Below are 23907 nucleotides of genomic sequence, written 5' to 3' on the forward strand. Positions count from 1 at the left end.
GAGCAATTTTGCTGGATTGGTACTACCTTTCTTTTGAGAGAGTAAGTGAAAAGTGTTTTAGTTTCTCTCTCCCAAGCATACAAGGTGTTCAGAGAGAAGGACTATTGGTACCCAGCTGCATCATCAGACTTCAACTGGGGAGGGTTCCGGTGGATGAAGATAACAGGGTGAGAATCCTGGGGCTGTGACGACTGAAGGTGGGAGCAGAGTGTGGGACACTTCGGGGGCCAGCGGTGGGCCTATAGTAACTAGGCAACGTGAGGGGAGTTGGGCAGTCCTAGAAGGCTGGAATTGCAGGGAATCCAAGCATACTTGGTGTTAAAATATATATTTGGAACCCGTATAAAGCCAAGAAGATGACAGTGAAGGGATCTAGAATATGTCATTGTAAGTTTTGTGTGTGTGTTGTCTGAGCTCCTCTTATCTGCCTAAAAGCAGAGCCTCCTCCTAAAAATCAACTGTCATAAATCCTCTCCTCCAGGAATTTGCAATCAGGGCTAAGAAATCACCTAAATAGACATTGTCACAAAGCTCTCATCTATCTCCTATCTGTTCTCCTGAGGGCCATTTACCTTTCCTAAAAGTCATTTGTTTCTTCATAAAGGCCCTTTGTCCTCATCCCTTCCCCTATTAGGATGGCAGATAAGCCCCAAATTCTCACTTCTTTGAGTCACATTTTTCTATGAAATCCCACATTTGTACATGAATAAAAATGTTTTTTTTCTTCCTAATCTGCCACTTGCAAATTTAATTCACAGGCCCCCAGTGACTAAACCGAAGAGGGTAGAGTAAAAGTTTTTCTTTCCTGATGATTGCATGTTCTTTTAAAGATTCATTATTTTTGGGCCGCCTGGGTGTGAGCATCTGCCTTCAGCTCAGGTCATGATCCCAGGCTCCTGGGATCGGGCCCCATATCAGGCTCGCTGCTCAGTGGGGAGTCTGCTTCTCCCTCTGCCGCTACCCCTGCTTGTCCTCTCTCTCTCTCACATGCTTTCTCTCTCTCTCAAATAAATAAAATCTTTTTTTTTTTAAAGATTTTATTTATTTGAGAGAGAGAGAGAGATAGAGATAGCAACAGAGATAGTGACAGAGATAGCAAGAGAGAGTACAAGCGGGGAGGAGAGGGAGAAGCAGGCTCCCTACTGATTAGGGAGCCCGGTGCAGGGCTCGATCCCAGGACCCTGGGACCATGACCTGAGCTGAAGGCAGACCCTCAACTGACTGAGCCACCCAGGTGCCCGAAATAAATAAAATCTTTTTAAAAATGATTAATTATTTTTGTGGCGCCTGGGTGGCTCAGTCATTAAGCATCTGCCTTCAGCTCAGGTCATGATCCCAGGGTCCTGGGATCAAGCCCTGCATCGGGCTCCCTGCTCCGCGGGAGGCGTGCTTCTCCATCTGCTGCTCCCCTTGCTTGTGTTCCCTCTCTCCCTGCCTCTCTCCCTGTCAAATAAATAAATAAAATCTTTAAAAATAAATAAATAAAAATAAAAAAGATTAATTATTTTTTTAAGATATTATTTTTAAGTAATCTGCACATCCAACATGGGGCTTGAACCCACAACCCCAAAATCAATTTTGCATGCTGTGCTGATTGAGCCAGCCAGGTACTCCTAAAGATTAATTTTTAAACAGAATGTACCATTGTTTGGCTTTGCTAATTACTATTAATTAAGGGCTCATATTCTGTGAAGTTGCACGTTAACCTGAAGATTTGTGTCTAGTAGAACGCATATGATATATATAATGCAGCAATCTTATTCTAACATTTATTAAATTGTCTATAAATACCCAACTTCATATTTTGAGATAACTGTAGATTCACATGCGATTGTAAGAAATAATAGAGATTCCACATACTCTTTCCCCAGTTTCTCCCAATGGTAACATCTTGCAAAACTAGAGTGCACTACCACAACCAAGATACTGACACTGAGGTAGCCAAGATGCAGAACAAATCCATCAGCACAAAATCCCTCATCTTGCTTTTTTATAGCCACACCCACCACCCTCCTCTCTCTACCTTGCCTGCCCTGACCTCTAGAATGTTCTTTTCTTCAGCCTTACCATCTCACTTCTCCCCTCATTAAAGAGTTGAATGAAATCTTTAGCCCATGTCCATTTTATATCTGAATGAATGTTTTTAAATCGAAAATTTTGAGAATTGCTTTGACACTGGGAAGACTCAAATTTTGAAGCTGGGTGTTAAACACCTTTGGGGTCATTCCCTCTTCGGCATGCCCCTTTCTCCGCAGGCAGATCCAAGTCTACCCCATCACCGACTTCTTTGGGGAATTCGACTTAGCCTGACCTTCCCAGGGCAGGGCCCACAGCTCTTACACTGCCCACCATTCAGATGGCACTCAACAGTTGAAACACTCGTCAGCTCTCCGCCATTCAACACACATAGTTCCAGAGGGAGATTTCTCTTCTGTGGCTTCTCACAAACTGCCTTTTATTGCATTTTTCAGGGGTTAGCCTCCTAGAGGGCTACGCTAGAGTCTGTCCATCTCTGCTCCTCCCTAGCACCAAGGCCTTGTCTGGAGAGGGCTTCAAAACTCTAATTTCTTTTGTAGAATTTCTGGAACAGGGAGGTGAAAAAACTTTGTGAGGTTCCCTCAAAATACACCCAGGAGACTGCCCAGGACCTGTCCAGGATCCAGATTACTGGACTGAGAAAGAGAATCTGCCTATGGACACAGGCTTCCCATGTCAGAAGGAAGGTTTCCAGGTGATCACCCAGCTTGTGCCTCTTCCTTGGTGTTGCTCCCACTCAGTCCATGGCAAGTCCAACTCATACACCAGGTGAGGTCACCGAGGAGCAGAGAAACTATGTGGAAGCAAAGAGTGGAAAGCAGGAGGAAGGCTCCCTAGGAGGTGGCAGGGAAAGCCTAGTTCCTAATCTCCCCAGTCCAGGCCTCAGGGGGCTTTCCCACTGCCTGTTTTCTAGTCCCTGAATGCCTGAGAGGTTGACAGCCCTACGCACTCCTCATTCAGAGCGGGTATCCGTCTCATGAGGCCAGACACATCTAATACACCTCGCCTGTTTAGAACACAGCTATCAGTGTCTAGAAGGGCTTCCCTAACTGTTCCAAATGCACGGACCTAAGATGACTCATGTTTGGGGCAGCATGCATGGCAGATTGTGGTCCAGCACCACTCCGTGTCTGTTTGCAGCCCTGGTTGCTCCTGAAGAGGCTCCACCTGGAATTCTGAACAGGATGGCAGGAGAGAGAGAAAATTACAAGCAGAGGCAACACTCCGGAGATGGTCAGGGAGCGAAGAGAGGCTTCTGTTCTGAGATGGCTTACAATCAGTCACAATCTTCCAGAGCGGCTGAACTCAGGGCTGTGTCAATGGATATTGTCCCTCATATTTCAGACTCTTGAAACTGATATGATTCAGTTCTATGTGTGGAGGCTCAAATACAATTACATCTCTTTGATCTTGTAGGGGAATAAAATTTCCCACAGAATGTGTCTCTTCTGCATGTGGAATATTTTAGGCTGATTATTTTTTTAAAGATTTATTTATTTAAGAGAGAGAGTGTACATGCGCATGGAGGGAGGGACAGAGAGAGAGGGAGAAAGAATCCCCCAGCAGACTCCCTGCTGAGCATGGAGCCCAATGCAGGGGCTCAATCTCATGACCCTGAGATCACAACCTGTGTTGAAACCAAGAGCCAGCCAGCCCCTTAACCGACTGAACCATCCAGGTGCCCTTTGGCTGATTTTTTTTTTTTAAGATTTTATTTATTTATTTGCCAGAGAGAGAGAGCTAGAGAGAGAGAGAGAGAGAAAGCACAAGCAGGGGGAGCAGCAGGCAGAGAGAGAAGCAGGCTCCCCGCTGAGCAAGGAGCCCGATGCGGGACTCAATCCCAGGACCCTGGGATCATGACCTGAGCAGAAGGCAGACGCTTAACTGACTGAGCCACCCAGGCGCCCCAGGCTGATTATTTTTAAGAAACAGAAGGCTCAGGAAGAAACTCTGACCTTCCCCTTAACTACCTAAAAGAATTTAGATGGAGTACCTGCTCCAGGAAGGGAGCTGTCATGTAGAGAACTATGTGAACGGTATATGAACTGGGGGTGGTAGACAGGGAAGAACCTAGCAAAGTCTGTTTGTTACAGTTCCTCTCCATGCCCCCACGATTTCTGGATGGCACAGCAAACATTAGTTTACCAGACATTTATTCTTTTTCATCTTCTGTGAATTATCTTCCTTCCTTTTCAAGACCCAGCCCCCCAGCCCCTCCTCCTTAGCTCTGGATGGCAGACAAGCCTCAATTGCCTGACTGCCTGTTGGCCTCATATCCTTAGGGAGCCCCAGTATGTATGTGATTAAATTTGATGTTTTCCTGTTAATCTGTCTCATGTCAGTTTAATTCTTAGACCAGCCAAAAGAACCTTGAAGGGTAAAGGAAAATTTTATTCCCCAACAATCTCTCTGATTTTTCAAATCTATCTTCCCAGCTCTCACTTGCTCTCATTAGCAGAAAATCCATTATTCTCCTCTAGAGGCTTCTGACTCACATTATTACAAGTGCTGACTGGCATCGCTGTTGAAGGCAGTCCTGTGCAGACCACCAGAGCTTGCCCCCTGCTGCAGGCTCACACCCTAGGTGCCCACACCTTGCTTCCCTGGTTGATCTCACTAAATTACAGAATCTCTGTAATGATCTCTTCATTGTTCCCAAATTGCTTTGCTGCACGGACTTGTCTGGGTCCAAGGGGTCTTCCAGCCTCAGTCCCTGTGGCCCCTGTTGACACGTCACAGAAGCCTTGGTGTCCTTTGCTGCCAGCAGACCTTGGTCCAGCAGCTACGTTCAGAAGCTACATCAGACAGTAGGATTGGGGGTACCATGACCTTCCATTCCAGAATGCCCTTGGACTCCTTCTGCAAAGGAGAAGGCTTTACCACCAGGCTCTGTATATAAAAGGAGAGGGCAGCCAATCTTCCAGTAGTACAAAAAGTGCCTACAGGTCTTACTTTTCTATAACAAAGGGAGTCCCTCAGGCAACTTCCCAGAACAAAAAAGACTAGTTCCAAGGTGGCTTCGATGCCCCTACACAGAGAAGAGATTGGAATCACTTTTTTAAATGAAATTTCACATTTTGAGATAGTTCCACATATAGCTGTAAGAAATAATATGGACAGATCCCATGAGAAATCCCATGCACCCATCATCCAGTGTCCCCCCATAGTAACATCTTGTAAAACTAGGCTACAACACCACAAACAGGATATTGACATGATACAGTCAAGATGCAGAATAGTTGCACCACCACAAGGATCCCTCTTGTTGCTCTTTTATGGCCACACCCACACCCACCCACACCCTTGTCTTCCCGCAACCACTAGTCTCTAATAGTTTGTCACTTTGAGAATGCCATATAAATGATGATAGTACATAACTTTTGGGGATTGGATTTTTTCAATCAGCATCATCCCCTGGAGATTCATTTAACTTGCTGTGTGTGTCAACAGTTTGTACCTTTTTCTCATAGAGTATTATTCCAGGGTGTGGATACACCAGTTTATTTAACCATTCACATCTTTTTTTTTTTTTTAAGATTTTATTTATTTATTTGTCAGAGAGAGAGAGCACAAGCAGGCGGAGCGGCAGGCAGAGGGAGAGGGAGAAGCAGGCTCCCCGCTGAGCAGGGAGCCCGATGCGGGACTTGATCCCAGGACCCTGGGATCATGACCTGAGTCAAAGGCAGACGCTTAACTGACTGAGCCACCCAGGCATCCCTAACCATTCACATCTTTAAGGTCAGCTAAATCCCGTACAGTTTTGGCTACTACAAATAAAGCTGCTCTAAAAATAGTACAGGGTTTTGTGTGAACATAAGTTTCCATTTCTTTGAAATAAATGCCCAAGAGTACAAATGCTGGGTTGTAGGGTTATTGCATATTTAATTTTACAAGAAACTGCCAAACTGTTTTCCCAGAGTGACGGTACCATTCTACACTTCCCCCAGCATGTATCCATGATCTGGTTTCTCCTCATCTTCTCCAGCATTTGTTGTTATTGCTGTATTTTTATATTGGCTATTCTGAAAGGTGAGCATGCTATCTCCCTGTGGCTTTAGGTTGCATGTCCCTAATGACTAACAATATTGAACTTCTTTTCATGTGCATATTTGCTGTCCACTCTTTGGTGAAATGTCTCTTTGTGCTTTTTGCTCATTTCATAATCGGACTGTGTATTTTTTTTTTTTTTTTAAACTGAGCTTGAAGAGTTCTTTATGTATTCTAGAAACTTGCCCTTTGTTGGGCATGGGGTTTGCAAATACTTTGTCAATTGTCTTTTCATTCTCTTAACAAGGCCTTTCACAAAGAAAAATTTTTCATTTTAATGAGGTCCAATGTATCAATATTTTCTTTCATGAATCATGCTTTGGGGGTCAAGTCTAAGAATTCTGCCTGGCCGTAGATCCAAATTCTATAGTTTTACTTCACAAACAGAAGTCCTTGGCCCCATGGAGGCCAAGGACAGACCTCTCCGAAATGTACCACTTTGGCATATTGGTTATTTTAAAGTTACTTAAGAAACAGCTAGTGTGAGAAGAATGTTCTGACCCCCATCCCACCTTGTCTCCAGAAAGCAGGAAATAAGTCTCCCATGTGAAATGTACCCTTCCTGTACCAGGAGTAGAGAGACAATCTTATCACAAGAGATAAAGAATTCAGAGCCAAGGCTAGATAAACAACCCTGGTTACTTTTTACTAATTTACTACCTCAGCACAAATTCTGTTTAAAATTCTTTACTAGGGGCACCTTGGTGGCTCAGTCGTTAAGCGTCTGCCTTCGGCTCAGGTCATGATCCCAGGGTCCTGGGATCGAGCCCCGCGTTGGGCTCCCTGCTCAGCGGGAAGCCTGCTTCTCCCTCTCCCACTCCCCCTTGCTTGTGTTCCCTCTCTCGCTGTGTGTCTCTCTCTCTCTGTCAAATAAATAACATCTAAAAAATAAAAAAATAAAATAAAATTCCTTACTAACTGAAGCTCCCGAACATAAGTTTTCTTTGTCCTGTTAGTTCCCCACGAACTTACTTCTTTGTCTAAAGCATATAAAAGCTGTCTGCCTTGGTCATTTCTTTAGGTCTCAATTTTATTATTGGGCCTCCAAGCCCAGGTAATTAAACTGTTTTTCTCTTGTTAATCTGACTCATGTCAATTTAAGTCTTAGACCTGCTAGAAAGCTCTTGAAGGGCAGAGGAAAATTCTTCCTCTCCAACAATCCATTTTGAATTAAAAACTTGTCTCCCGGGGCGCCTGGGTGGCTCAGTCGTTAAGCGTCTGCCTTCAGCTCAGGTCATGATCCCAGGGTCCTGGGATCGAGCCCCGCATCGGGCTCCCTGCTTGGCGGGAGGCCTGCTTCTCCCTCCACCTGCCACTCCCCCTGCTTGTGTTCCCTCTCTTGCTGTGTCTCTCTCTGTCAAATAAATAAATAAAATCTTTAAAAAAAAAAAAAAAAAAAACTTGTCCCCCAAGTCCTGGTGTTAACACTACTGAACTGGACATCCCCTCCCAATCCCTGTACTCTGGGACCGAGTTCTTTGCCCAGGAAGTCAGCACCCTGTTACCTCAGCACCAGTTCCTCTCCCGCTTGCTCAGGCAGCACTGCTGATGGCAAATGGTGTGGCTGTGAGCTCCTAAGGCTGCGTCTTCTAGTATTTTTGGATCCCCCAGTACCCAGCTGACGTAAAGATCTAGTGAATGCACGAATGCATGACAGACATGGGCAGGGAATGCTGCTCCGGAGGACAGGACTTTAGAGGACCAGGGGTGGCAAATGGGGGCCCACCAGAGGCCAGCCCCCCACAATTCAGCTTTTACAGTGAGATCAGCTCAGTTCTCAAGTTACTCCTACCAGGTCCTTGCTTGTGTGTGTGTGTGTGTGTGTGTGTGTGTGTGTGAGAGAGAGAGAGAGAGAGAGAGAGATATTCCAGGCAGTTTCCTGAGCCAAGAGGATCAAGGCAAACAAGGAAAGTGCCTGCATGTACTCCATAAATACTAGGCTAATGAAAGAGGTGACGGGAAGGGGAGGAGAACCACGAAGGGGCTTTTCTGGGTTTCTGGCACCCAGATCACTCCCCAATGGTCCCTGCAAATTTGTATGCGATGCACTGAATGATGTCCTCCCCAAAACTCACATGCTAAATCCCTAACCCCCAGTGTGACTATATTTGAGATCAGGCCTTTCGGAGGTGATTCAGGTTAACTAAGGTTGGGGCCCTAACCTGATAGAACTGGGGGTCTTAGAAGACGAAGAGATCCCTTCTGGCCCACACACCGAGGAAAAGCCGTGTGAGGACATAGCAAGAAGGTGGCCATCTGCAAGCCAGGAAGAGAGCTCTCACCAGGAATGGAACTGGCTAACACCTTGATCTAGGACTTCCAGCCTCCAGAACTGGGAGAAAATAAATCCCTGTTGCTGAAGCCACCCAGTCCACGGCATTTTCTTATGGCAGCCCGAGCTGACTAAGACAGATTTTGGTACACAGAGTGGGGTGCTGCTGTAACAAATATCTAAAAATGTGGAAGCAGCTTTGGAACAGGGTAATGAGTTTTCACATGCATGCAAGAAAAGCCTAGATTGTCCTGGAGGGACTATTGATAGCAATATGGGCGTGAAAGCCTGTGCCTGGCTGGCTCCCTGCACAGGTCTGCCCGCCTTGGTCATAGCTCTCAGAACTGCTGCAACACAGGACTCAGGCCGTCAGCGGACCCGGCCAGCGCCGCTCATCCGAAATCTCCGTGCGTCAGGGTGGTGTCGGGATAGAAGGGCCGGGAAGCCTTTCCTGGAAGTACATAGCCCAATGCCCCCACCCCTACCACCCTTGCATGACAGCATCCACTTCCATCCACCCCAGGGTTCCCAAACCTCACTCTTGTACTCCATGGTTTTTAGATCTGTGTTCCACCTTCCACGTTACCACTAAGTATACTAATTTCTTTTAAAGATTTTATTTATTTGACAGAGAGAGACACAACGAGAGAGGGAACACACGCAGGGGGAGTGGGAGAGGGAGAAGCAGGTTTCCTGCTGAGCAGGGAGCCCGATGCAGGACTCGATCCTAGGACCCTGGGATCATGACCTGAACCGAAGGCAGACGCTTAACCAACTGAGCCACCCATGTGCCCCTATTTATTCCTTTTTTTAAAGGGTCTTTCTCCCCTCACTAGAAAATGAGCACCAATAACGTAAGGTGTGTATTTTTCATTGCTGTATCCCACAGCTAGATGAAAGCCTAGCTTAGGAAAGGTACAGTGAACATGCTTGAATGAATGAATAAATAGAAACATGTCACACACACATATGCACACAGAGCAGGGAGGGAGTGGGAGGGAAGACAGGCGAGGTTTGTAGCCCAGGGCCACAAAATGCCCCAAATGGGTCTTCTCCACACTGGTGTTGGGCCTGAGTCCCTGGTCCAGCCTCCTCATTCCCTCCTGGGGTCCCCTGTGTCACCTTCTTATCTCAGTGTACCCCGGGCCACAGCTATTTTAAGAAAACTGATCTTCAAAAGGAAAGGGGTCAGAATCTTTATCCTCTGCTTCCTGAGAGGCTTGTGCAATGGTCACCTTAGAATTTGCTGTCCAAACTGGCACGTGAGTGGAAAGGGGGCGCTATTCATAGACCATCAGTGCAGTGGGCATGGACTGGACGTACTGCCACCCTCCCCAGGCTCCCTCTGCAGGGAGGCTCACTCCTACCCTCCAGCAGTCAAGTGAGAGGTCCTAAGCATAGAGACAGTGAACTCTTGCCTAGCAAAACAAAAGACAAAAACAAAACACACTGCCTTACAGCTTTTACCCAGAACAGGGAGCAGCGGAGGTGCTTCCCACTACAACACTGGTGGGGAGCACTGGGCGACCTTAACAATAGAAGGCTTTCTAGCTAAAAGGAAAAATGATGTTTTTAATGTCCTCACCAGCTAGAGCTAAATCAAATTGACCCCTGAAGCTAAAATATAAAATATTTACTGGATCAGAACAGAGATATACAAAGTTTTCTGGTGAGCAAATAGCTCCCCGGTTCCCAAAATACCCTAATTGAAAGAATCAACACGTCTAAAGAAGGAATCCACAGATCAGAAGCGCTGTGTGTAACGAGAGAACCACAAAAGCAATCGGTTTTCTGCAGATGTATCCCTGGGGCTGAGGCCTTCAGACTTTGAGCCTCAGAAGAATCACGTGGAGACTTGGTTAAACTTGCAGCTACTTGAGCCCTGGGCCAGAGATGGTGAATTCTCAAGTCTGGAGTGGTGCCCAGAAATTCACGGTTGTAGCAGACACACATCCAGATGATTGTGGTCCTGGAATGGCTGTGTGACATCATGGCCTTATAATGGGCTATCTGCTGATTCCAGCCATTATGATCATCGACCACTGTCCACCTACTCAAGAGTCCAGTGCTCACTAAGCAACCTCTGGTGACCTCTCGGCCTTCCTTGTGCTGGTCTTACCTGTCAGTCTTTGTGGGCTTGGCTACTGTGTGATGTTCTATAGAAACTGATCACCTCTGGGTACACAAGCAATGAATTTCTGAGCCTGAGAAATGAAGCTTCAGATGGGATGGGAAGCCCTTGCAAAGGTCTTGCCACCCATTGCCCTTTGCGTGGGCCACTTCCCTCAGTTGGAATAGCAGGCCTTCTTCAATTTGCCAGTCTTAAAGCTTCCTGGAGGAAAACCTCGATGTTGTTAGGTAAGATATCCACCAGTCAGTCGGTGAGTCCTCATTGTTAGGGAGGAAAAACTTGTCCTCTACCCTCTTATGTTCAGTAATTGGAAACTTGTAAATTAAACTGACAAAAGACATATGAACAAGAGAAAAGACAGATTTTTATTCATTTACCTATATTAGGGAGTTCACAGAAAAATGGGACTCACTCAAGAGGATGGTTAGAATCTGGGGCTTATATACCATCTTGATAGAGGATGGGGAGGGGCAGGGGGGCATTACTAGGGAAGAAGTGACTTTTAGGAAAAATAAATGGGCCCTTCGGAGAATGAATGGGGGAATTGATAGTTTTATGACAATGTCTGTTTAGATGGTTTCTTATCCCGGTGCTGACTTGTGTTGACTTCTTAACTTTCGTGATAAAAGTCAATCTTCCCTGTTGTGAAGCTCCTGGAAGAGGGGATTTATGACAGTTGAATTCTTTTGGGAGACTGCTTTTAGGAAGCTAAAGGAAGTTCAAAAAAAGCTCCTTCCTGCAGCTGTTAATTCTCAAATGTCTTCAGCTCAAAATAATCCTCATGCCACTGTGGTGAAGGGTAGCAGAATTTGCCACCCCAAAATATGCCGCTTTGGTATATTGATTATTTTTTGAGTGGTATGCACTTGAAAACTGGCACAGACAGGGAGAGGCTTTCTCTGAACTGCCCTTATCTGCTTAACGACAGATCCTCCAGAAGGAGTTCTGTTGTCATAGCTCTCCTCCCAGTTTCACCAACCTGGTCAGGTTGACTCCTCACAGGAGAGGGGCCTGAAAGTCTGTACCACACCCAGACAACCTTTGTCACAGACTACCATACCTCCCAACAACTCTTCCTCCGGGGCCAGTCGTCTTCCCTAAAAATCATTCACTCTCTCTCGTGAGGCCTGCTTTCCTCCCTCCCCTTCCCAATTTGGAAGGCATTTAATTCTGAATTCTAAAGCCACCTCCTTGAGTTACTCATTTTTTCCTGGGTATCTCCCATGTACACATGAGGTCTACATGTTAATACATTTGTTTATTTTTCTCTTGTTAATCTGTCTTATTACAGGGGTCTTAGCCAAGAACTCAGAAGGGTAGAGGAAAAATTATTTTTCTTCCCCTACAGTGGCATATTCTGGACCTTTTCATCATCAAGCTGAGTCTGGCTCAGGGCCTGAAGGAGAGAAATAGGGATGAGCTGGCACAGAGGGAGAAGACTACATGCCCTCAGCCCTACAGGAGCCCCAGCTCCGTGGGGATGTCACTATCTTCATGTTGAGGGAGCTCCTGGCCAGACTCCGGAGCCATAAGTCAATCTCTTAGGAGGTGATGGGCGGGGGCAGTTATAATAAAGGCAGAGACTATTATATGTAATAAACATACAGTAACAGCCACCAGTGTGTGAGTGCACATTTCCATTTAATGCCATAGAGCATTAAATGCTCTATGCGATTTTTGTCTGATTTTCATAAAACTGTTTTTCAGGTAAGGAAATGAGGCTCTGAGAGGTTGAGTAATGTGCCCAAAGTCACACAGCAAGTAAGGGAGAGGCAGGGACTTGAAACCCAAGCATCCTTACTCCGTCTCACTGAAGGAGAAAATCTTGAGCCCGCTTTGCTCCTCTTCCTATAAAAACAACCTTCTTGGTAACCTGAAGGTGTGAGGAGAATTGTAAACCAGTGCTAGGATGCTCCACATCTTTTTAGATTGAATTAGTCATAAAATTAGCCTCCTCAAGAAACCTGAGCTCCTCTCCGTGCCTCCAAACGCATACACACCCACTTTTCCCACTGTATGTCTGGGGGTATGAAGAACTTGCTGGAATTTCGAGGAATGCAAGGCTCCATGTCAGGACTCACTTGAGGCACTGCAGACGATTGGAGGACCTGAAGACACCCTGAGTGAGGGCCTGAAACACCTGCTCAAAGGCCTCCAAAAAGCTTTCCTTAGAGGCAAGGCACTGGTTCTCAGGTGGAGCCTGGGCAAGAGCTGGGTGGAGGAGGGGTGTGTTCCGGGGCTATTCACGGTATTTCAGAAAACCCAAGTGAAAGCTTAATTTCCCCGAGAGGAGGCTCTAATGCTAAGTCAAGTCCCAGTTCCTTCATTTTCCGCTGGAATGACATCATCTGTGTGACAATCTTGCTCATCTCACACTCAGCAGAAGCCTGGACTGGTGACTACAATGGCTTCTGGGTAATCAAACTTGGAAGCAAATTGATCACTAGAAAAGAGTCCAGTTTGCCTTCTAGAGGCATCCTTGGTGGAAGAAAGGCTGGGAACAACATTAGTCACGGGACTGCGCAGGTCTTGGGTAGAAGGCAGCACTCCCCATTTCCACCTCCTTCCTTCCTCCCTGTCTGCCTTCCATGCTTCCCCAGTGAACAGAAGCGGCACCCAGGTGCCCTAGGCCAGTGTCCAAAGCACACTGAATGACCTCAAGTAAAAACTCTTTCTTTCCCCAGTGATATCCCTACAAAGCCGCCGTACATGGTTGACATAGTGAGGTTCACATGAAAATAAGAACACTTCTCTTTTGTACTTCCAGGTGCAGAAAACCCTTAGCAGCTGGCCTCGGGAGTGCAAAGATGTTCTCTGGACTTGGAGATGGGGGGCGGGGAGCACATTCCAGTAGCTTACGGTCCCGCATCTCAGATCACTGACATCAGGAAGGTTTCTGGGAAGCAGGAAGGAAAGGGCATGAGGGCCCCCTTGGCCAGTTCTACCACGAATCCAGCCTGGCTCAGCTGCTGGATGGTGTTGCACTTGGCTCCTGGTTCCTCTGGCACAGAGCAAAAGGAAGAGTCCAAGACTTCTGCTCAGAGGGAAGAGGGGGTTGTTCAACAAGTGAGAGCCCAGCAGGCCAAGCCAGAGCAGATGCTAAGGGAGGAGATGGGCTTCCTGCCCTGGCCAGCTCATTGCCTCTGGTGTGGGAGTCGAACTTTAGGAATGACAATAACACATTTAGAGAAGCAGCTGTGGCAGGTTAGGACTGCTGGTTTGACCCGCTTTAAGGAATGAACAGGGGCCCGCCTGGCCTCTCTGTGCAGTAATCCGGAGTGGCCTTTCATAAGGTCCAGGGGTACAAAGAGGCTCCAAAGGTGAAGCCAGGCTTATTCCCCTGTGAATAAAGAAAGGGGGTTTGAACCACCACCTGGTACAATTAAGTTAAACACAGAGGTACCAGGGGCCATTCAATAGGGTGCCAGTCTCTTGGCTTAGAGGCACCAGCCCCTGTCTCAATGGTGATCAAAGCTTACTACAACCCCAGCCCACCAGCAACGTGAACCTCACCCCCTAGCCAGGCCACTTCTTATCTTGCCTCAGGCTAGAATGCTCACCAGCTTGGCCTGTGATTCTCTAACTCCTACCCATCCGGAGGCCAAGTTTATGCAGCCCGGCCTCTAAGATGCTCTTGAGAGCAGACACTTGTTTGCCGGCCCTATCAGTTCAGATTAGGCTGAGAGAGCAGCCACAAGGGGCCAACCAGAAATGTATTTCTCTCTCTCATTCAAGAAGACGGGAGGTGGCAGTCGGGCTGACAGAGCCCTCCAGGAGCCAGGGAGTCAGGGTTCTTCTAGATCTGCCATCTACCCTCTCAGGGTGTGGCCTACCGTGGTTTTCAGGTTCCAGGCAAAGGCCAGAGGGCAAGACAGGAAGAAGGGGTGACGAGTACATGCTGGCTGCCCTTTGCAGATTGCTCTGGGAGCTGCCCTAACTCTTCTGTCCGCATCTCATTGGCCAGACCTTAGTCCTGCAGCCTCCAGCTGCAGCACGAGGAGCTGGGGAGTATGGTCTCCATTCTGGATAACCCTGTGCTCAGCCAAAAGCAGGGCTCTGTCACCTCAGAAAAAGAGGAAGTGGATACTGAGGACAAACAACTGAGGCAGAGATCCAGTTTGTCCGGAGGCGGCTCCTTCTCCCACAGGACTCAGGAAAGATGTCAGCTCTAGAGCCTCTTAGCTCCCCCAATCTTGAGGGCATCACCCCACTGCTCTTTCCACACCCCTTGTATCCAAAATGGGACCCCTCTCATCATCCCCACTGCCACCTCCCTGCTCCAAACCACTGCCGGCTTCCTCTACCACAAACACAGGAAAAGATGCCCAACAACATTAGTCATCCAGGAAGTAAAAATTAAAATCACAATGAGATACTACTATACACCCACTCGAACGGCTAAATTAAAAAGACCAAGCATTGACAGGAATGTGGAACAGGCGCCCTCTCACCCACTGCTGGTGGGAAGACAAAATGTCCGCCACTTTGGACACTGGTTTGGCAGTTTCTCTTAAATTAAGCACACACTCTGTGGTACCAACCTGTCTCCCGCCTTCCACCCTTGGGCCCTATAGACTATTCTTAATACAGAGTAATCCCGTAGAGCCAGCATCTGAGCACAAGTCTGCTCTGCCCCTAACCTCTCACTGGTATCCCTTGAAGAGAAGATGGCCGCTCGGACGGATGAGGGAACAGAAGGCAAGCTGAGGACAAAGCAGAAGCTGACACCCTACAACCCGCCCCCCCCACCATGGGGTATATGTGACATTCCTCAGGCACTCCTGGCTGCCCTAAAGGAAAAACAAAAGGTTAACTTGTAGAGATCACAGTCCTGCAAGACAGGAGTCTCCCTCAGTTTACAAATGTCCTGGTGATTTACAAGTAAGAAGCTTTCTAATCAATAGCCTAACTTCCAGAGACCCATAACTCAGTTTCCTGAAGCCCTACCATCACCCTCCCCTCCATAAAATTAAGGGAGGCTGAGGCAGAAGGAAATGTAAATAAAATTGAATTTCTTCTAAACCTAAGGCCCATTGACAAGGACGTGTGATCGGAGGAAGGTAACATTCCTCCAGGACACTCCCAACTGTCTTCATGTCAGTCCTCATTACAGGGGGAAGCAGCCTTGGCTTGACAATAACCAGGCCTCTAGTATCCTGAGAGTCTTTAGCATAGGATAGTCCTTTTGGACACCCCCTTTTTCCTTACCTCCCCCAACCCCATAGTACATAATCAGCCACGGCTCACAGCCCCAGGGCAGCAGCTCTTCCTGCCCACGGGTCCTGTCCCCGGGCTTTCAGAAACCACCATTCTGCACCAAAGATGCCTCAAGAATTCTTTCTTGGTTATCGGCTCCGGACTCCACCCCACTGAACCTCACATATATTCCAAAACTACATCAGGAACCCCCTTGATGAGGGAACAGAAGGCTAGCTGAGGGCAAAAGAGAAGCTGACACCCCACAACCCACCCACCCCCCATGGGATATATGTGACATTCCTCAGGCACTCCTGGCTGCCCTACAGGAAAAACAAAGAGTTAATTTATAGAGATTACAATCCTGCAAGACAGGAGTCTCCCTCAGTTTACAAAAGTCTTAGCAATTTACAAGAACAAAGCATTTTTATCAATGGCCTAGCTTCCAGAAGGGAATGTACATTAACAATTAAATGTCCTTATAACCTGCAGCCCATTGACAGATACTTGAAGTGGGCAGAGTGTAATGTTCCTCCAGGAAGCTCCTAACTATCTTACTGTTAATGCCTTACTAGAAGGAAAAACAACCTGAACTTGACAATTGCAAGGCCTCCAGTATCTTGTAGGTCCTCTTGAACATATGAAAATTCTTTTGAAGACCTCCCTTTTCCTTACCTCCCCCAACCCCATAGTACATAATCAGCCACGGCTCACAGCCCCGGGGCAGCAGCTCTTCCTGCCCATGGGTCCTGTCCCCGGGCTTTCAGAAACCACCATTCTGCACCAAAGATGCCTCAAGAATTCTTTCTTTCTTGGTCATCGGCTCCAGATCCCACCCCACCGACCCTCACCCATACTCCAAAACCCCATCACCCTGGCCATTTGCCCCTCCCCCTCCCCTTCTGGCCACGCTGGTAACTGCCAGCAAACTGAGTGGAGGTTCGAAGATTCTTTTCCCTACTGCTGCCCAGAGTAACTGCTTTTACAAAGGACATTTCCCCCATCACAATCCCTGGACAAGAAAGAGTCCACGCTCCAACTGTGTTTCTCAGAAACTCCTGGCAGGCTCCTGGCTCAGATCTTTCCATCTCCTCCATCCCTCCCTCCACCCCAAGTCCTCCTCCAAACAGCCTTAGGGCCTCCTCCCTTTGACAGTGACTGAAGCATCCCGTCCTGTTTAAAATCACAATCCCTTCCTTACGCCATCCCGCAGCTCTGCCTGATTTCCCTAGGGGCCCTCCTCGCCTTCTAATTATCTGTGGCTTCCTTATTGTCTCTTCCCACCAGGGTGGCAGGAAATTTTATCCTCACTGCTACATCCCGGGGCCTGACCCCTGGCTCGCAGGAGGGAACTCTTCCTGAATGAACTGAGGAGGCCTCTTGGGGTGGATGGCTCATCTCTTCCCTGAACCCCTCCTGCCTCCTTCAAGCCTCATGCACTGGTTTTTCTTGCCTTCCAGTGTGTCCCCTCTTCCTCCCACACTCCGATGGCGAGGTCCTTTAGGGCGGGGACCGTGTCTCCACCTACTCCGGCGTGATGTGGGTGCCCAGCAAGTGCTCCATTCACATTTTGTGGGAGGGAACACTGTAGCTTATGACAGACTGACAGCTGGCCCTCACCCCAAGCCTTGGATGCCTGTGCTGAGAAAGTCCCCGGACCAGGACAGTAACGTCAGTCAGTCATTTCCCAGGAAGGGGTTCTTAAGTAGAAGAGAAATTGAAAAGGAAAAGCCAATTAGGATCAGGGAGATCGCTGCTCTGTTGTACCCATTTGTCCCTAAGCTGAAGTGGCTTTTTGACGGGCCTCTCTCCGAGTTGGAGCAGAAGCCGATGGAAGGCCCGTTTTCTTACTTTGCAAAGAGCACTGTTAGTTGGAACAGTTGGAACAGTGAGAGTTCAGCCTTCAGCTCTGCATTTATATAAAAGTGCCCTTGGGGATGAACGTGCAACAGTTATCCTAACCAGAGTCCTTTCCGGGAAGGACAAACCCAAGATGAGCGGTTAATGCTCGAATCCCGAGGAAATGATCTCCATACTGTGCTATTTCTGGCTCAAGACCATCTGCAAAAGGGGCCTGTGTGTTCAAAATGGAAAGAAAATGAGAGAGTGGGCTCTTTTTTGAGGGGGTGGGGGGAATGCTTTTTAAAGCAGTTAACCTGATGAGGGGGCACTTTGGGGTGGAAAGAAAAAAAAATCTTGTGTTCCAGTTTAGCGTTCTGTTACTTACCAGTTATGTGACGCGTGCAAGCCACACGGCCTCTGTCAGCCTTGATTTCCTCATTCATAAATGGAGGCAATGATTTCTACCCACCTCCTGGGACTACTGCGTCGATTAAGTTAGATTGCATACAGGACGGTAGACAGAGAAAGTATAGAGCCCTCTACAAATGCCAGATGTAACACTGATCTAGCAAAGTCGCTCTGTGCCACTCCACCCTCCAGGAACCCCAGTCTGCTTGGGGAGAGGGCACAGGACAAATACAGCCCAAGTGTGAACTGGGATAATCCAGTCCCCTGAGGCACCTCAAGATGGCTTTGAAACCCCACTCCACAGCTGGCCCTGCCTAGCGTTTTCTGCATTGGGGGGGGGCAGAGTTTGCAACCTCACTTGGTAGGGGGGATTAGGACGCAGTCTGGCCCAGGCATTAGAAAGAGAGGCTCTGCTCTCACACTGTTGGTGGGAATGCAAGCTGGTGCAGCCACTCTGGAAAACAGTACAGAAGTTCCTCAAATAGTTGAAAATAGAGCTACCCTGTGACCCAGCAATTGCACTCCTGGGTATTTACCCCAAAGATACAAATGTAGGGATCCAAAGGGGCAGCTGCACCCCAATGTTTATAGCAGCAATGTCCACAATAGCCAAACCATGGAAAGAGCCCAGATGTCCATCGACACAGGAATGGATAAAGATGTGGTATAGGGGCTCCTGGGTGGCTCAGTCATTAAGCGTCTGCCTTTGGCTCAGGTCATGATCTCAGGGTCCTGGGATCGAGCCCCGCATCAGGCTCCCTGCTCAGCGGGGAGTCTGCTTCTCCCTCTCCCACTCCCCCTGCTTGTGTTCCCTCTCTCACTGTGTCTCTGTCAAATAAATAAATAAAATATTAAAAAAAAAAAAGATGTGGTATATATATACAATGGAATGTTACTCAGCCATCAGAAAAATGAAATCTTGCTGTTTGCAACGACGTGGATGGAACTAGAAGGTATCATGCTAAGCGAAATAAATCAATCACAGAAAGACAATTATCATATGATTTCACTCATATATGGACTTTAAGAAACAAAACAGAGGGAGCGCCTGGGTGGCTCAGTCATTAAGCGTCTGCCTTTGGCTTGGGTCATGGTCCCGGGGTCCTGGGATCGAGCCCTACATCGGGCTCCCTGCTTGGCGGGAAGCCTGCTTCTCCCTCTCCCACTCCCCCTGCTTGTGTTCCCTCTCTCGCTGTGTCTCTCTCTGTCAAATAAATAAGTAAAATCTTAAAAAAAAAGAAAGAAAGAGAAACAAAACAGAGGAGCAGAGGGGAAGAGAGGGAAAAATAAAACAAGATGAAACCAGAGAGGGAGACAAACAACAAGAGACTCTTAATCATAGGAAACAAACTGAAGGTTGCTGGAGGGGAGGGGGGTGGGGGATGGGGTGACTGGGTGATGGACATTAAGGAGGGCACGTGATGTAATGAGCACTTAAGCACTGGGTGTTATATAAGACTGATGAATCACTGAACTCTACCTCTGAAACTAATAATACACTATATGTTAATTAGTTGAATTTAAAGAAACCAAAAAAGAAAAGAAAGAGTGGCTCTGGATTCAGATGGCCTGGGTTGGAGTGCTAATGCATGAGCTGTGTGATCTTGGGCAAGGGATATAACATCTCTGTGCCTTGGTTTCCTCGTCTGCAAAATGAGGATAATGGCATACACCTCATTGGATTATCGCGAGGCTTGAGGAAGATTCTTGGCTTGACCAAACTTTAGTCAGACTCCTGAATCTTCTTGTGGGCCCACCTGTGCACTTCCTTGTAAAATCCATTTTTAGCAAGACCCCTACTAATTCAGTTTAACCAGAACCCCTCCCCTCGATATCTCCTCACCCCCAGTATCCGATCAGATCAAATTCCTTGTCCTCCCTCTCCTCTGGGTGTCGTCTCCTGAGTCCCTTTTCCCCTATTGTGATAGTCCCAAATAAAATCTATTTTTACCCCTTCCACAACTGCCCCACTATGGCTTTTCCGTGGCAGGTTTAAGTGAGGTGAAGGGCCAAGTGCTCCAAGCCCGCTGAGCCGCAGTCCAGGCTGCAGGCCATCTCCCCACCCCAAACGGCGGCCCACCCTCTGCCAACCGCAGAGCGCCGCCACTCTCCTTGGCTTATTTTAAACCAAATGAAGACAAAAACGAAATTAAAAAGGCTGTTTCGGTCCTAGCAAAAGTCACTGACGTACTAAAAGAGGTGGAGGAAATGTATACAAACACACACTTTAAAATTTAGACAGCCCAACCTTTTAAACAAAAAAATCCCAATTGTGGGAGCACCTGGGTGGCTCAGTCGTTAAGCGTCTGCCTTCGGCTCAGGACATGATCTCCAGGTCCTGAGATCCAGCCCCTCATCGGGCTCCCTGCTCAGCCAGGAGTCTGCTTCTCCCTCTCCCTCTGCCACTCCCCCTGCTTGTGCTCTCTCTCTCTCTGTCAAGTAAATAAAAATCTTAAAAAAAAAAAAGTCCCAATTGTGCATCTACCAACTTGGCTCCTGCCATGTCACTGGGTCTCTGTCCCTCCCTTTTGGTGAGCAAATGGCTTGTCTTGGGAAAGTAAGTCTGCCCTCACTTCCTTGAGTTGCAGCCCTCCAGGTCCTGCCCAGGGCCTATCTTCTCACAGCCAAATGGCCCATAGACAGCAGAAAGACAGTTCCCTCCCTGAGCAGGATTCTGGGGCTGCTATGAAGATGACCCGTACTATTTTTTCAGTCTACTACAGACCCAAGGAGGAGGAGACTGGTACTGGGGTCATGAGTGGTTGACTGCTGGAGGAGAAAGGGGGAGCTCACTGACAGAGACCCAGGGAAAGGCTGGGGAAGAACACCTTGGGGGGGGGGTGGCAGGAGACAGGGAGAAGGAGGGAACATGAAGTCTTCTCTCACCCCCCCCCCCCCCCCCCCCCCCCCGCAGGGACAGACAGGAGTCCAAAAGACACCCAGGGACTGGGAGAAAGGCTGCTTTGCTTTGGCTCCGGGCCTCCCCTGCACCCCCAGGGCTGGCTTGGTTTAGGAAGCCAGAAGCACCCTCTCCTCCCCAGCTTTTCAGAGCTGGCCTTACCCACAGGCAAAGCAGGTGACTACTCATGCTGTGTGGTGTGAGCACCCCTAGAAAGATCCCACATTAGCTTCCTAGGGCTGCTGTAATAAATGACCAGCAGCCTAGAGGCCCGAAGTCGAAAAATGACTCTTCAGGGGCCAAAATCAAGGTTCCCTTTGGAGGCTCTGGGGGAGAGTCTGTTTCCTGCCTCTTCCAGCTTCTGGAAGCTCTTGTGCTCCCTTTCTCACATCAGCTGACCTCTTACTTCTGTCCTCACTTCTCCTCTCCTATCGTCACATCTCCTTCTGCCTCCATCTTACAAGGATACTTGGCATTACAGTTAGGGTGCACTTGGGTAATCTGGGATCATCCCCACCATAAGATCATCTGCCAAGTCCCTTTTCCCATATAAAGTAATAGATTCACAGGTTCCAGGAATTAGGATATCTTTGGGGGCCATTAATCAGCCTACTGCAGACACCCTTCCTAGAAACAACCTCAAACGCATTTCTTGCCCTCAAACATCCCAACAACTAGTTTTGGGGTCAGTGTGTACATGTAGACCCCACTTTGCAGTTGTGGGGCTGGAAGACGCCAGGCAGCTTGTCTGAGCATCTCTTCAAACCCTGAGAACCCATTGGGAGGAATGGGTTGGGCACAGTCCAAAGGAGGTCCCATCCCAGCTGCTCATCCAGGGGCCAGACTGTAACTTGCAAGGTCAGGGTCACACCTCTCCCTGAGGTGTCCTCCCCACTCCCACTGCTCAGCCCTGCTCTAGAGGCGACCAATTTTGCCGTGTGATCTTGAACAAGTCACTAAACCTCATGAGTCTGTTGCTACTTCTGAAAAATAGAGCTCAGACCACATCATCTCCTGGGAGCCCTTTCAGAAGCTCGGGGGTCGGGGCACCTGGGTGGCTCAGTCGTTAAGCGTCTGCCTTCGGCTCAGGTCATGATCCCAGGGTCCTGGGATCGAGCCCCGCATCGGGCTCCCTGCTCCGCGGGAAGCCTGCTTCTCCCTCTCCCACTCCCCCTGCTTGTGTTCCCTCTCTCTCTCTGTCAATAAACAAATAAAATCTTAAAAAAAAAAAAAAAAAAAAAGGCAGCAGCAGCTCTGGGGTCTAGGATCCTTACACACAGTCCTGCCCCAGGCTGATGGCAGATGGGGAGAGGAGCCTGACTGCAGGACCAGAGGCTGCTGGTCTGAACCAGCCTGACTGGGGCTGGGGCTGTTTGCAGAGCTAAAGACAGGCCAGACTTACAAGCAACAGGAATCAGGAAACCCAGGTTCTAGCCTCTGGTCTTCTCACCCCTCTGGGACCTCATGAAAGTTGCTTTTACCATCGTCGCTTTTACCATCGCACAGTCTCATTCCCCAAGTATAAAGTATAAAGGAGGAATAAAGAATATCTTCCTCATCCACCTCCTAGGAGTGTCAGACAAAAACCGAACAAGTAAGGACATTCATTTTATTCAGGCTACTGGAAGAAAAGTGAGTGCCCTGATGAGACTAGACCACCTCAGGGGTTTGACTTGGGCTTTTCCAGGGAAGAGGGCACAAGGTACAGGGAGGGGGACTTGCAGTTGGAATTGTGTTGCGATCTGGGGAAGTCTCGGCTGAACAAGTAATGTTCAGGGGGACCAACAGTTCTAATCTTAACCGATCATGAGACAAAGAGCTGGGAAGTTGGCAGGGGAAAAAGGGAGAAGGTCTGTGTTTGACCTTGACTCAGGCCACAAGATACATGGAGTCTTGCTCTGCATTTCTCCCTCGTAGGCAGGCCTCACCCACCTGTACCCGCTAGGAGCAGCTGGTTTCACTTACCTGGAAAGTCAGTCTCAGCATCCAAAGAATCATCAGCCTGGTATCCAAAAGTAACTGAAAAGCAATGTACATTTTTACTACAGTCATCTGATAAGACACAAAAGGCAGCTTATAACCGTAGCATAGAGGACACATTGATGGCTATTTCTACCATGGCTCAGTTACCCCAAAATTGTTCCCCTCCTTCACACATTCTCAAAACCCAAATTGCAGGGCTCCCTCTGCTCACTTCCTGCCTTTTCCAATACAAATCAATTCAGCCACCCTTAAATACCAATTTCCCCTTCACTCTTTACACCAATTTACACCACAAAAGTCCAGAAACCTAGGCTGGATATGAATCTAAGTCCGTCTTCTTTTAGGTTCCTGCCGTTTCCCACTTCCGTCCAGGAGGTCTCCCCGCCTTGCTCTCTAGCACCCCCCTCCCGTAGGGTGCTCTGTCATGGCTCGACATTGGGACCCCCAGGGTTCTACTCCAGGGTCCCTGGTGATTCATCTGGGGTTCGGGCTGCTGATCCTGATATGCAGCCCATCCTGGAAGAGGGTCCCTGTTCCCACTGTCTTCTGGGAGGCACTTCTGTTACTGGCCAGTGTCTAGCTTTCCCCACCAGACTGCACTCACTTCCAGGGCAGGTCTTGTGTTCCCTTTACCTTTGAATCCCGCCCCACCCCCAAAGCCTGGTACCCCATTTGGTCTTACAGACTTTTGGTGACAGAAGAGAACTTAGGATAGAAAGCAAAGCTCTTATTTTATAGGGGAAACTGAGACACAAAAAAGTTCAATTCATTAGTAGTCACACAGCCCATAAAAGCAGGTGTCCCACCTCCTGGGGGTTATGATTCCTCCTGAGCCTCTTCCTGGCCCTCCCTCCCTCTTCCCCCTCCCCCCAAACTGGGGGAGGGACACAGCTCCCCTTCAGATGACTTTGACTGAGGCCCACCCAGCCCTGGCTTCCCTAGCCCCTCTGGGGGTCCTGGGGGCCAAACCCTGGGGTATCCCAGCCTTTGGGACTCCAGCAGCAGGTGGAAGGAGGAAACCCGGGCCCCATGGCTTGTGGAGACCCATTTCCAGGCTAGGCTTGCAGTTTCTTTGGCTTTCCCACAGCAGGT

General features: G+C 48.3%; 1 protein-coding gene across 1 annotated transcript in view; it reads right to left on the reverse strand.

Moving 5' to 3' along the window:
* Positions 1-22833: 22833 nt before the first annotated feature.
* Positions 22834-23907, reverse strand: part of MSH2 (mutS homolog 2) — a 222312-nt gene continuing 221238 nt past the window's right edge. The window contains exon 18 of the mRNA XM_032411027.1: positions 22834-22851. The gene's annotated coding sequence lies outside the window, so the exon portion shown is untranslated. The remainder of the gene's footprint in view (positions 22852-23907) is intronic.

This window comes from Phoca vitulina, unplaced genomic scaffold (genome assembly GCF_004348235.1).
Source record: "Phoca vitulina isolate PV1807 unplaced genomic scaffold, GSC_HSeal_1.0 scaffold12, whole genome shotgun sequence".
Taxonomy (NCBI): Eukaryota; Metazoa; Chordata; class Mammalia; order Carnivora; family Phocidae; genus Phoca; species Phoca vitulina.